At 44.1% G+C, this 14,329-nt stretch overlaps 1 non-coding gene and 1 pseudogene across 1 annotated transcript; one reads left to right on the top strand and one right to left on the bottom strand.

Annotated features, from left to right (window-relative positions):
• Positions 1-383: 383 nt before the first annotated feature.
• LOC102442938 lies at positions 384-14,068 on the bottom strand (annotated as a pseudogene).
• On the top strand, positions 1,289-1,424 carry LOC111823591. Its single transcript, XR_002826652.1, has one exon. It is a non-coding gene; the product is annotated as a small nucleolar RNA SNORA71 (small nucleolar RNA).
• Positions 14,069-14,329: the final 261 nt, after the last annotated feature.

Below are 14,329 nucleotides of genomic sequence, written 5' to 3'. Positions count from 1 at the left end.
CTCAGACTTCCTTTTACAGTACTTTTCCTCTCAATCTCTACCTTAAGAGAAATTACAAGTGACTGCTTCTAAGGTTTCTTCAGTTGACTAAATTGTCTCCTTTATGTAGTCTACCTCTGCCCTCTGGTGGCCAGAATATGCTACCAGAATCTATTTCAAAGAACTAGCCTCAGCATGAAGTTCTTCAGTAGGTCTGCAACATTGGAATTACATTATCTGAGCCTATTTGTCCTTTTGTATTATGGTTTTCTTGAAATACTAATAAATGAAACAGTGTTTGAGATATAATAGGCAGTCAATAACTTAGTTTCCTTTTTTTTTTTGCTGCAAAAAACTTTATTAACTTTGGCTCAAAACATGGGAGAGTTAAAAGGATGCCTAATGGTTTCAGAGAGAGGTTCAAACAAGAAGCCAGACACTAGGGGGATGCAGAGGGGTCCTCAAAGGCCTCTAGGTTCTAAAGGCTCCTAGTCATCCTTAAGGGTGAGCCATTTGAAGAGATGCTCAACCTGCTCAGCCTTGGGGCTGGCCAGCCTATGGAGGTTAGGTGGTCACCGATCTTCCGGATGATTTTCACCTCATCCAGGAAGTGGTTCTTCAGGAAGTCACAGAGATGAAGGTCTGTGCTGGTAGAACCCAGGGTATGCAGATCCAAAAGGGCCTGGTTCAGGTTTTTCTCCAAGGCCATGGCAGCTTCCATGGCATCCTGAGTTTTACCCCACTCATCTTGAGAAGGCTTCTTCACCTTCTGGAAGAAGGCCTTGCCACCACGCTGGTTTTGCATCTTTAAGAGACAGTCAGCACCCTTGTGCTTCTCCTCAGCCAACTCACGGAAGAAATGGCCCACGCCCTCCAGAGCCATATCTTGGTGGCTGAAATAGAAGCTCAGAGAGAGGTAGGTGTAGAAGGCTTGCAGATGCAGGTTGACCAGGCAATTGAAAGCAGCCTCCACCCTGGTGGAATAATTCTGACGAATTTGGGAGCTCATGGCTGCTTGGCAGTAAGTTAAGCTCAAAAAACGATGTTGGCTGGTCTCAGGGACTGAGGATGGCTGAGATGGATCTGAAGGAGGTAACTGAAAAAGAGGTTGGAGGGTGGTCAGAGGCTAGAAAAAGGAGTGTCCCTGTGTCTTTTCTGCCCAAACACTGTTGAGGCAAGAAACAGAGCCAGGGGACCCTGAGGTCACTGCCAATTTCCTTCTTTTTAATTAAAGAGCCCTTAGGAATAGGGCAAAGAAAACTCCTAGAGTTTTCTATTATCATCAGGCTGGGTGGTTCTGGAACACAACACCAAGATCTGTTAGTGCCAGAAAGGGCTGGTATGTGCCCTGATCATTGATAGTGCAGGGAGAGGATTGCTGAAAGGAGTTTTCCCCATGTTTGAAGGGTCCAGCTGTCCCTTCCAAACCCTGGAACTTTCAAACAGTAGCAAAAAAAAGAAAGAAAGGAAGGGAAGGGAAAGGAAAGAGAGAGGGAAGAAAAGAAAATAGAAAAGAAAAGAAAAAAGAAAAGGCTGGTAAGGCAGGTCCTCAAGAAATAAAGGGGAGGAAGGTGGTGGCCAGCAGTGAGGGAGAGAGTGTGAGTGACTAAGTGAGGGAGCGAAAGGGGAGTATGTGGATGTATGGTGTGTGTGTGTGTGTGTGTGTGTGTGTGTGTGTGTGTGTGTATGTGTGTGTATGAGGGAGGGACAGTTAGATCCTGCAGGACTTCCAGGGGCTGGCAGACCAGACTCTCCTAGATGGAGAGCCCCTGCTACCGCTGAAATCACTCCTGGGGCGGCCAACTCTGACAGAAACCACGCCATCTTAAAGGGGAGAGCTGCTGTGACTAGGAACCCAGCCTCAGCACCACCCAGACGGGTCTCAGATGCCATCCCTGACCTTACAGGCACTCTGGCCAAAGTCCAGCTACCTCATGTGCAGAACCATGGACACCAGGACTCCAGCCTCCCCAGACGTGGGTTCCTGTGGGTCCTGGAGTGCGCCTCCCTCCTGTCTGCCCACTGCATCATTCCTGGGTATTGTGCAACCCGCCGGTGAGTTTCGAACTGCGCCCCCGCCTGCCAAGCCCACAGCACTGGCCCCAGCCCTGTGCATCCCGCAGGCAAGCCTCTGACTGAGTTCCCTGCCTGCCAAGCCCACATCATTGGCTCCAACCCTGCGCATCCCGCCAGCAAGCCTTGGACCGATGATAGCAAAAATGGGAGATAACCCCCAAAGGAAAGAAAAGGAGGAATTGCCAGAAAGGGAACTAAATGAAATGGAGGCATGTAATATGTCAGAAAAATAATTCAGCATAATGGTCATACAGTTCATAAACCAGATAGATGAGAAAATCAACAACTTATGTAAGAATCAAGAGGAAATCAAGAGTGATATAGCTACAATAAAAAAACACGATGGAAGGTTTCAACAGTAGATTAGAGGAAGGGGAGGACCAAATTACTGAGTTAGAAGATAGGGCAGAGAAACACACCCAATCTGAACAGCAATTGGAGAAAAAAATTAGAAAGCAGGAGGAAAGTCTAAAGGAGTTTTGGGACAACATGAAACGAAGTAACATATGTGTAATAGGGGTGCCAGGATGACAAGAAGAAGAGCAAGGATTAGAAAACTTATTTGAAGAAATAATGAAAGAAAACTTTCCTGATTTGGGGAAGAAAAATGTCACACAAGCACAGAGCGTCTCAAACAAGATGAACTCAAAAAGATCCACACCAAGACATGTAATTACAATGGCAAATGTTAATAACAAAGAAAGAATCTTAAGGGCTGCAAGAGAGAGACAGAAAGTTACAAAGGAACTCCCATTAGACTATCAAATGATTTTTCAACAGAAACACATCAGGTCAGAAGGGAATGGAATGAAGTATACAAAGCGTTGCAAAGCAAGGGACTGAACCCAAGAATACTCTATCCAGCAAGGCTATCATTCAAAATTGAAGGGGAAATCAGGAGCTTCACAGACAAAAAAAAAGGCTAAGGAAGTTTATGACTACTGAGCCAGCAATGCAAAAAATGCTAAAGGGACTACTGTAAAAAGAAGAAATAGAAAGGCAAGAAGGAACACAGGCACAAAGAATAAAAGTGGCTACAAATAAGTACCTATCAATAATAACCTTAAACGTAAATGGAATAAATGCTCCAATCAAAAGATATCGATTGGCTGAATGGATAAGGAAGTATGACCCATACATATGCTGTCTACAAGAGACTCACCTCAGAACAAGGGACTCACACAGACTGAAAGTGAAGGAATGGAAAAATATCTTTCAGGCAAATGGAAATGATAAAAAAGCTGGGGTAGCAGTACTTATATCCTACAAAATAGACCTCAAAGTGAAGGCTACAACAAGGGATAAGGAGGGCCACCTCATAATACTAAAGGGATACAACAAGAGGATATAACTCTGGTAAACATATATGCTTCCAATGCAGGAGCACCCAAATACATTAAAAAAATAATAATAAATTTTAAAAAAACACTTCTGGAAGATATCAAAGGAGAGATTGGTAGCAATACAATCATAGTAGGGGACTTTAATACCCCATTGACATTACTGGATAAATCCTCTAGACCAGCGGTTCTCAACCTGTGGGTCGTGACCCCTTTGGCGGTCGAATGACCCTTTCACAGGGGTCGCCTAAGACCACCCTGCATATCAGATATTTACATTATGATTCATAACAGTAGCAACATTACAGTTATGAAGTAGCAACGAAAATAACTTTATGGTTGGGTCACAACATGAGGAACTGTATTTAAAGGGCCAGAAGGTTGAGAACCACTGGAGATAAAGAGCCACAGAACATTGATAAAACATTTAAGTGCTTAACTGAGTGGTAGAGACAAAAAGTGCTGAGGAATTGAAGGAAAGAAGGGTAAAGTAAGTACTAGAATCTCAAGAATGCTGGAAGAAAGAGGACTCACATTCTTTAAGAATGTGTGGCCTAGCTTGGTAGAGAGAAGGACCAGGCAGCCTGGCAAAGGAAAACTCAATGGAGTGAAAGAAGCCAATGGTCTATTGGGGCAGCACGCACACTGAACTGTACAGAGCAACCAAGTTGGAATGCAGATTGTGGTCAACTCTAGAGGGTGCTAAAACTCGGCTGAATAATCTAGTCTTTTTGGTGTCCCCCCCCCCCCCATTGGTCACAAATTTATTCATAGAATTTTAAAAATATGTTTTTATTGATATTTGAGAGGAAGGGAGAGGGATAGAGAGATAGGAACATGCCCCCTACTGGGGATCAAGCCATAACCCGGATATGTGCCCTGACCAGGAATCGAACCAGTGACCTCTTGGTTCATGGGTCTACATTCAATCACTGAGCCACACTGGCTGGGCTATTAATATAATTTTAAGCATTTAATATAATACAGTAGATTGCCTTAAATTATTTATTTATTTATTTATTTATTTATTTATATATTTATTTAAATTTATTGGGGTGACATTGGTTCACAAAACCATACAGGTTTCGAGTGTACAACTCAAAAAACATCATCTGCACACTACATTGTATGTCAATCGTCCCAAGCAAAGTCTCTCTCCGTCCCCACCCTTTGCCCACCTCCGCCTACCGCCAGCCCTCTGGTTATCACCAAACTGTTGTCTGTGTCTATGTGTAAGCATTTGTGAACCACCACAGACAAGTGGGTAAGGGAAATGGCATGATTCAAATAGATCTAATATTATGTGCAAAACAGATGTCAGGAGAACGGTGAGGGAAGAAATTAGAAATTGAGTCAGTCATCCTGACAAGGTAATGAAAGCAATTAAGGTTCTGACAATGAGATAGATAGAAGCACAGGACTCAGTCAGATGACATTGTGTTCCTCTCCTAAGTGTTAAAACTTTTAAATATGTATAGTACCTTTAATTCAAATCATACTAGTTTAAAAGGAAAAACAGCCAAAATAAGCTTCCAAAAACATCCATTTAAACATCTGCTGTGTTTTGTGATTGTTGTTTTGTTCAGGTGGAAGCTGTGCTTTCTATGATTAATCTACTATACACATTTCAATTAAGTACATAAAGAAAAGTAACTGAATTGCTATGGGTTTCTGAAATAACCACAAAATTAACTTGAAAGGGAAAAAAATACACTACAATACCTACAAGTATTGTGTGTACCTTCTGAAAAATGAAACTGACATTTATTGAACTTATTAGGAACTAGAGGCCGGTGCACAAATTTATGCACCAGTGGGGTCCCTCAGCCTGGCCTGCGAGATCAGGCCGAAACCGGCTCTCCAACATCCCCCGAGGAGTCCTGGATTGTGAGAGGGCACAGGCCAGGTTGAGGGACCCCACTGGTGCACAATCGGGGCCAGGGTGGGACGAGGGAGGTTGGCCAGCCAGGGACTGCAGGAGGGCTCCAGGGCATGTCCAGCCCCTCTTGCTCAGTCCTAATCTGCCAGACCCCAGCAGCAAACTAACCTACCATTTGGAGCGTCTGCCCCTGGTGGTCAGTGCATGTCATAGCAAGTGGTTGAGCAGCCTTAGCATATCATTAGCATATTATGCTGATTGGTTGAACAGATGACCGGACAACCGGACACTTAGCACATTAGGATTTTATTATATAGGATGGATACTACTAGTAGTGTGGAGAGCGGCTACAGTGTTTGGACAGGTTCAAGCCTTGGACTAATGAGAGGGCACAGTCCTCTCATTGCCACGTGCAAGTCCCAGCTTGAAGGGCAGAGCCCTCCCAGGACAATTATAGCCAACAGCTATAGTTGTAAGCTTGAACCTATGGTCCGAACACGTGGCCCCACGTGTCTGAGTAATGTGGGCTTGATAGAGTTCAGGTGCATGTAATTGAGTAGGATCGAAACCCATGAGAATGTTGTAAACATCTTGACCACACCCTTACTTTGTCTCATGGAATCTGGCTATAAAATAAAGACATGGCTTGTGGGCACTGTTGCTGTCTTTCCATCAGAGAAGCAGCATCCCACCGAGACCCAGCTTTCATTCTCTTGTCTTTTCTCAATCCTTCACCGCCCCCACTCAGGTTCACCCTTGGCCGTGCTGGCGAGGCACAAAGTAGGGTTATAAAGGATATTGAAAATGCCTCTCTGTAGGAGAAAAACTTTAATAAAAATCTGATTATAAATTTATATAGTTTTAAATAGTTTAAAATCAACTCTGCTCTAGCAGACTTCTCTGAAGAACAAACACAAAGGAATAAAGGCTCTTTACAAAGTAATTTTAATTAAGGCAAACATAATGTGCCCTCATCTTAATTACATGGTCCAGGCTGGATTACAGGTGTGGAGAGGAACACTGTGAATAATCCAAATGGGGGACAATCCAAACACTCTCACACATCTATCTCACTCCAAATTTTCCTTTTACCTTGTCTGGAAATTGAGAGGAACACTGAGTTATGTTTTCTCCCATGATCCTGATTAACAAGATTCTCTGATATTACAACCTGTCTCCCAGATCATATCATGTCTCCTCTTAAATGCACCTAATTCCCCTGTACCCCAGCTCCCTATTAATAGTAAGCCTGAAGCACCACAAGACATTTTATTTTTTAAATATATTTTTATTGTTGATAGTATTACAGATATCTCCCATTTTCTCATCCTCTTACCCCCTTCCTCCCAGCCCCTACCTACCTACCCCTCAAGGTTTTCACTACCCTATTGCCCATGTCCATGGACTATGCATATAAATTCTTTGGTTTCTCTCTCCTCATCTACCCAACCCCATATCAAGGTATGTCAGTCTGTTCCATGCCTCCATGCTTCGGGTCTTATTTTGTTGGTCAATTCATTTTGTTCATTAGATTCCACAAAAAAGTGAGATCATGTGATATTTGTACCACAGACATTTTAATAGGCTAGGTGGCTCCTGTTAATCCGTTGGGCACAGACGAATGTACCTTTTCTGAATACTTGGTTAACTGGCTGAGCAGTCAAGAGAATAGCTAAGAAGGTTCCGAAAGTACCAAATTAGCAGAAAGGAGTTAACGGCTCTGTAGTAAGAACAGATGATTCTCTTTTTCTTTTTTTCTTTTTTTTAACAGTGATGGGAGTATTCAGATGGCCAGCTGAAAAAAGAAATGCTAGAATCCAGCTACACCGGTGGTTCTCAAAGTATGGACTCTAAACCACATCAGCATCAGCTGGGAACTTGTTAGAAATGCAAATTCTTGGGCCCCACCTAGAACCCACTGAATCAGAAACTCTAGAGGTAGAGCCCAGCAATCTGGGTTTTAGCAAGCCTTCTAAGTGATTCTGAAGTGAGCTAAAATTTGGAAACCACTGAGCTAGACTTACTGGGAAGAAATTGGCTCCAGGACCATAGTGTGCTTGATTTTCCTGTGGTTAATCTAGTAGTTTCCAAACTTTTCTGCACATTGGAATCACCCAGGAAGCTTCAAAAACTGCTAATTCTTATGACCTATCATCAGAGATCATGATTTAATTGGACAGGGATAAAGTCTGGGCTTTGGAAATTTAAAAAAAATCCTCAAATTATCCTAAGGTTCAGACAAATTTGGGAACCACTGGATTAATCAAAAGAGAACACACATATTCGTCAAGTTTTATTTCCAAATTCCATCAAAGAAAGTTTCCTGATTATTTCAGAGGACTAGAATGTTGTTACAATCATATTGCTTAAAACATAAGTTCAATATCCTATCTAAAGAAATCTAAAGCCACATCTTCCAAAGTAAGGGGCAAAATAGTGCCTACATTATTTTGTTTAAAGGAAATCTATAATTTTGGAGTTAACAAGACTTTGTGTTACTCTTCTTATTAAATATTCATCTATGCCATTTAGCTGTCCAAAAACTGCATCAGGAACACCTACACAAGTGGAAAGGAACCATCTAGGTTTCTGTACATTTGAGATGGCCTCTGTGATGGTGATTTTTGGCTGCTGTGGTAAAAAGATGCCTCCCCCTCATCTTCATTTCCAGCTTCATTGGTATTTTTGCCAGCCTCTATGCCCTGGATGACCTCTGTGTCTATCAGCTCCTGAAAGACAATGAGGTCATCATCTACAGTGACAAAATCCTGGACGTTTACTTCATTTGAGACACAGGTGGAAATAGCCACTGAGGGCTACAACTTTTCAATGGCAATATCTAGTTCACTGGCTGCTGCTTCTCTGTCAAAACCTGTCAAATCTATGGGGACAGTGCCTGCTCTCTGCCAGCATTTCACCTGTCTCCATGGAGAGTGTTCCTCATCTTTTTCCACTGGGGTTCCACAAATGCCTCCTCACCTTTTCTTCAAATTTGGCACGATCCTTTAGGAATGTAGACAAAGTAGAAGGAGTGATACCAAATTCTTTTGCCCCATCATCTCTTGCCTGAGTCTGTAGCTTTTACAAGTTTCATCTTCTCTTCCAGGGAGAACTGCTGACATTTCTTGTCCCCCTTGTTTGCCACATTTGCAGAATGAGGGTTGGCCCACAACTACCAGGCTGTGTCCTATCCTTCTCGTGTTTTGTTTTGCCACAAGTGTGGACAACTGTGGACAGCAGTTCCACTGTGAACTGCTGACTGACCACCATGCTGCAGCAATCATGACAATGGCCTGCTTGATGTTCACGTTTCCTTTATCCTCACTGCTGTTGAGTTTGAGAATGTTTTAGAAGGTGGCTCCTGTACATCACTTTCATGGTTTGAATTATGCCAAGATTCAGTGGCTGCAGCACAGCAGTACAGTTTGAGGGCAGATACCCGACCTGAATCCTTTCCAAACATGGAAGCATGTTGTGAGCGGAGTTGTCAAACAGCAGGAGGATTCGGCATTCTGCCCACTTCATCCTGGCATCCATTTGCATCAGCCACTCATAAAACAGATTCTGTGTCATCTGTACCCACTGGCTGGCTGTTCTTTTTAAAATATATTTTTAAATTAATTTCAGAGAGGAAGGGAGAGGGGGAGGGAGATAGAAACATCAATGATGAGAGAATCTTTGATCGGCTGACTCTTACACGGCTCCCGTCAGGGATTGAGCCTGCAACCCGGGCATGTACCCTGACCAGGAATCAAACCATGACCTCCTGGTTCCTAGGTCAACGCTCAACTACTGAGTCACGCCGGCCGGGCTGGCTGTTCTTAAGGCAGCGTGGGTTGGCTAACCTACCAACAATCTTTTCTTTCCATCCCCCATTACAACAAAGGAGTGCTGTCAATTACTATTTTGCTTTCTTGCCCCCTCTATAATGGTCCCCTTTAGCAACCAGCATGTGCTAAGGAAGCAACTGGAAAAACACTTCTTCCTGTTAACATTAAAGATATCATCTGGTGTGTAGTCAGCAATCAGTTTTATAATTTCCCCTGCATGCCACTCATTAACTTTATCTTTTCGTAGACCAGCGGTTCTCAACCTGTGGGTCGCGACCCCTCTAGAGGTCAAACGATCCTTTCATAGGGGTCGCCTAAGACCATCAGAAAACACATCTATAATTACATATTGTTTTTGTGATTAATCACTATGCTTTAATTATGTTCAATTTGTAACAATGAAATTGGGGATCACCACAACATGAGGAACTGTATTAAAGGGTCGAGGCATTAGGAAGGTTGAGAACCACTCTCCTAGACCATTCATTAATCTGTCACTATCCTCTCTATAGACTATTTTCAAAGCAATTCCATGGAGATCCCTAAATCTGTTCAGCCAGCTCACACTTTCTTGAAAAATTGTCATAGTCAAGCATGTTGGCCAAATTTAGTGCTTTTTTCCGAATGACAGAACCAGTCACGAGAGTGTTTTTGGCACGAATATTTTGAACCCAAGCAAAACAGCCTTATCGATGTCTCCATGGAGAGTGTTCCTCATCTTTTTCCACTGGGGCTCCACAAATGCCTCCTCACCTTTTCTTCAAATTTGGCACGATCCTTTAGGAATGTAGACAAAGTAGAAGGAGTGATACCAAATTCTTTTGCCACATCATCTCTTGCCTGAGTCTGTAGCTTTTACAAGTTTCATTTTCTCTTCCAGGGAGAACTGCTGACATTTCTTGTCCCCCTTGTTTGCCACATTTGCAGAGTGAGGGTTGGCCCACAACTACCAGGCTGTGTCCTATCCTTCTTGTGTTTTGTTTTGCCACAAGTGTGGACAACTGAGAAGGCAAAGTGGAGTACTGATCAGGAACCAAAGATAATGAACTGCCCCTAACAGATGGGTTCAGATTTTTAAAAAATCCTATTAGGACCCCTGGCCGGTGTGGTTCTGTTAGTTGTGTATCATCCTATGCAGCAAAAGGTTGCCAGTTTGATTCCCAGTCAGGGCACGTGCCCAGTTTATGGGCTCAATCCCTGGTAGGGGGCATACAGGAGGCAGCCCATCGATTTTTCTCTCTCCCCTTCCTCCTCTCTCTTTCTAAAATCAGTAAAAAATCATTTTAAAAAAATTATATTAGGAAATGATAATATAAGGCCAAAGTCAAGAGAAGATAGGATTCATGCTACTGACTTTTTGTAGAGGTTACTTTAGACCGTTTGAACAAGAAGAGATCTTACAAATAATCTACTTTATACTTTCTGAGCCTCCATAAAAATAATAAAAATGTCTGCTTCATCTACTATGAGAATAGACTGAAATAATAGATGGTAAAAGTTATTTGCAAATAGCAATTCACTGTATAAATTCAAGGGATTATTATATGACTTGTTTTATAAGTATAGAAATTTAGGCCCAGGGTAGGGGCCTATCTAGGTTAATATAGCTTAGATTTCTTGGCTCAGATTATTTCTTCCACTCCATAGTTCTGTCTGAAATTCCACCAAAATGAGATCTTCAAAGCTCTACCACCATTTGGCTGGGGAGGATGTTCACTGTGGGAAGATGTTTATGGTAGCCATGCATTCATTTAATGAATATTTACAAGTGCCAAGTGGTAAGGATTCTATGATGAATAACATAGTGAAGGTCTATGCCCTTATGAAATAAAATGTGGTGGTTGGGGAGATAAACAAGTAAGTAGATAAATTAGAGTGTGTTATGTGCTACAAAGGAAATAAACACAACCCAGCTGTAGCAGTTTTGGTAATTGCTTGCTTAGACCTTTTATCATGAGACTCATCAAAGGACAAGAAAAACTGTTGTGGCATTATGCTGACTGCCTCTTCTGAGGAATGGCTTCTACCACCACCTCCACACACCTATCTATTCATGGCATCCTCTATGTGTTAAGCATTGTGTTCGATGCCAGCCATACAGAAATGGAGTATAGTGCCCACCTTTGAGGAGCTTACCAGGGAAAAAGAGAAGACAAAACTGAAGTGTATGGAATGCTATCAGAAAGGTTACAAAGTACTATGACTAGAACATAGAAGTAGGGATGATCAACTGGGTAAGGATATTTCCTTCATGAAATAGAAGGAAATATATGTAAAGGCAATGAAGTACTATAGAAAAAAATAAGTCCTTGAACACAAAAATCACAGAAAGGCCTAAAAAGGAATTTAGGTTGATAATGGGACAATAAGAGGCCCTTACGGGTTAATTTTTAAAAATGATATGATCAGAGTTGCACTTTACAAAGAGTCCTTTGGTTGCAAAGTGGAGAACCTAATGGGTAAAGTCCAGTTTCCTAAGAGGTGGCGCTAAATCTAAAGGCTAGTCTAGCAGGCCACATAGAGTTTGGAATGTTCATTTGAGTCCACAGGATCTTAAGCAAGAAGAAAGATGACTGCTGTGTGAAAAATAGAACTGAAGGTGTCACGGAAAAAGCAGGGAGACCCATTAGAAGGCTGCTGCAGGAGACCAGATGTGGGATAATGCTGGCTTGGATTAGAGTAATTGTGGAGATGGGAGGAAGTAGTCATTTCAGGGCTATGTTTTTGCAGATCTTGCTGATGGACTAGATGTGAAGTGCATGAGTCAGGGATAATGCCCAGATTTCTGGCTTGAGCACTGAGCAATCCAGTGGATGGTGGTGCCATTTACTGAGACAAGAACCAGTTATTGAGGATCTACTTCATAAACATAATTTGTTATTTTACAGGCTTAGTGCAGCTTATGGTACATGTGGCAGGATTGGAATTCAACCCCAGGTAAGGCTCACCAGTGTTCTTAATACTATAGAGTGTTATATAGCTTGTTCTGGGAATTGACATGGATAGAGAATGAAGCAAGAGGCAAACCAAAGTGTTGCAGGTCCAAAACCAAGAATTTGATTTATAGTCTAAGTGAACAAAAAGACTCTGGAGGTTTTAAAAAATATATATATTTTATTGATTTTTCACAGAGAGGAAGGGAGAGGGACAGAGAGCCAGAAACATTGATGAGAGAGAAGCATCAACCAGCTCCCTCCTGCACCCCCCCCCCACTGGGGACGTGCCCGCAACCAAGGTACATGCCCTTGACCAGAATCGAACCCGGGACCCTCCAGTCCACAGGCCGACGCTCTATCCACTGAGCCAAACCGGTCAGGGCTCTGGAGGGTTTTAAGCAGGGAGTGGCTAATCAGATTACAGTGCAAAAAGATCAGTCTGGCTATTGTGTGGAGAATAGAGTGTAGAGGTGTTGGGGTCCAACCCTAGCAGGTCCAGGGGTCCCCAAAGGCGTGGACGGAGTCGGTGAAGAAGAAATGACACCGAGACAGCATTCAATTGATCAGCAGTCTAGCCAGGATCTCCAGCCAAGTTCTGTCTTTTATTGTCTTGTTACATCTGTATTTATACCAGTTGATTTTAATCCTGTCAATTTCTATTCCAAAGGTTAGGGTGTTTCTTATCTCCATTCCAGGGAGTAAAGATTATGTAGTTTAAGGGTGATTGTTCGTAGTTAAAGTGATTAACTACCTGCCCAGCATTTAGTTAAGGGGTTTTATTCCCTCCCTAACTTCAGGGAAAAATCCCTAGCTGGGGAAACAACCTTTCTCGGAGAGGTGACCTTGGTTAAAACACATAGCGCCAAGAAGGTGAGCAAACATATTAAGAACCGTATGCCATATACGCCAGGTCCCTTGAAACATATGCTGTGCAGATGTTTCTTCCCTGCAGCGACTGTGTCAAGCAGCAAGGGTGGGAGGTGGGAAGAAATTGCATCAGTCCAGGCAGGATATGATGGTGACTAGGAGAAGGTCGGGTGACAGTGGTAGCTAGACAAGAGTAGGCATTTTGGAAACACATTTGCAAGACAGCGATGGTAGTGGATGGGTGGAAGTGGAAGAGGGCATAGAGGGCATAAATGGTGTTGGAAAAAAATAAAATCTATACTAATAAAAGGGTAATATGCTAATTAGACCGGGAGACCTTCCGGACGTCCTTCCGGACAAAGCCATGGTGGTGGGCCGAGGCAGAGGCAGTTAGGGGCAATCAGGCCAGGAGGGGAGGCAGTTGGGGGTGATCAGGCCGGGGGGGGGGGACAGTTGGGGGCAATCAGACTGGCAGGCAGAGTGGTTAGGGGCGAACAGGGAGGCAGGCGAGCAGTTAGGAGCCAGCGGTCCCGGATTGTGAGAGGGATGTCTGACTGCCGGTTTAGGTCTGATCCCTGTGGGCAGTCGGACATCCCCCAAAGGGTCCCAGATTGAAGAGGGTGCAGGCCGGGCTGAGGGACTCCCTCCTCCCCTACACAAATTTTGTGCACCAGGCCACTAGTAAATATATTAAAAAGATAGGAACGTGCAGGGACTTGTACAAATGTGGGACAATCACAATCTGTGACATGGGCGGGAAAGGACAATACAATCCACATCTGATTCCAGAGCCTCCCCATAGGGTCCTTCAGTTCAGTTTGAAGCGCTCCAGGAAATTCACAACCATAACTGTGCGGGGAGCGGGGACAGGGACGGGTTAAGGGCAGAACGCCGCAGTGAGGAGGACGGCTTGGTGCAACACTAAGGAGAACCCTATCCTGAAGGAGCGGGGACTGACTGAGGAGTGAAGTGGTGCCTTGAATCCTTCACTCACGGCACAGGCCCGCCCCAGTTACCTGAAAGCCCTACTTCAATGCCTGGGGGCCGGGCAGCGGGGACCTCCCACAGCAAGCGACCGCGGCTTCCTCCTCCTTCCAGAACTTCCGGCCCAAAAGAGTCCGTCCGCGTTAGCGGTCCCCTCTACATCTATTAGCAGTTCCTATGGGCCCGCCCCTCAGCTGGGGCTGGACTGCTGCGCTTGCGCAAGGGGTGCACGCAGGCACTCCGGTGGCCGCTTCCGGTGCGCCGCGAGGGCCGCCGGGACGGGTCTCCCAGGCGATTCGAGGTTACTGTTGCTGCTACTGCTGCTGCTACTGCTACAGCTGCTGTGGCCCCCAGCGCCGACCGGGTGCCGCGGCGACGCCCGCGTTTCTGCTGTCTTCCTCGGGCTTCCCGGGGCCTGACCCCGGGGCCCTCTGCAGG

The sequence above is a fragment of the Myotis lucifugus genome, unplaced genomic scaffold (assembly GCF_000147115.1).
Source record: "Myotis lucifugus unplaced genomic scaffold, Myoluc2.0 scaffold_576, whole genome shotgun sequence".
In the NCBI taxonomy this organism is placed as follows: Eukaryota; Metazoa; Chordata; class Mammalia; order Chiroptera; family Vespertilionidae; genus Myotis; species Myotis lucifugus.
This window is presented reverse-complemented; position numbering and strand designations above follow the sequence as displayed.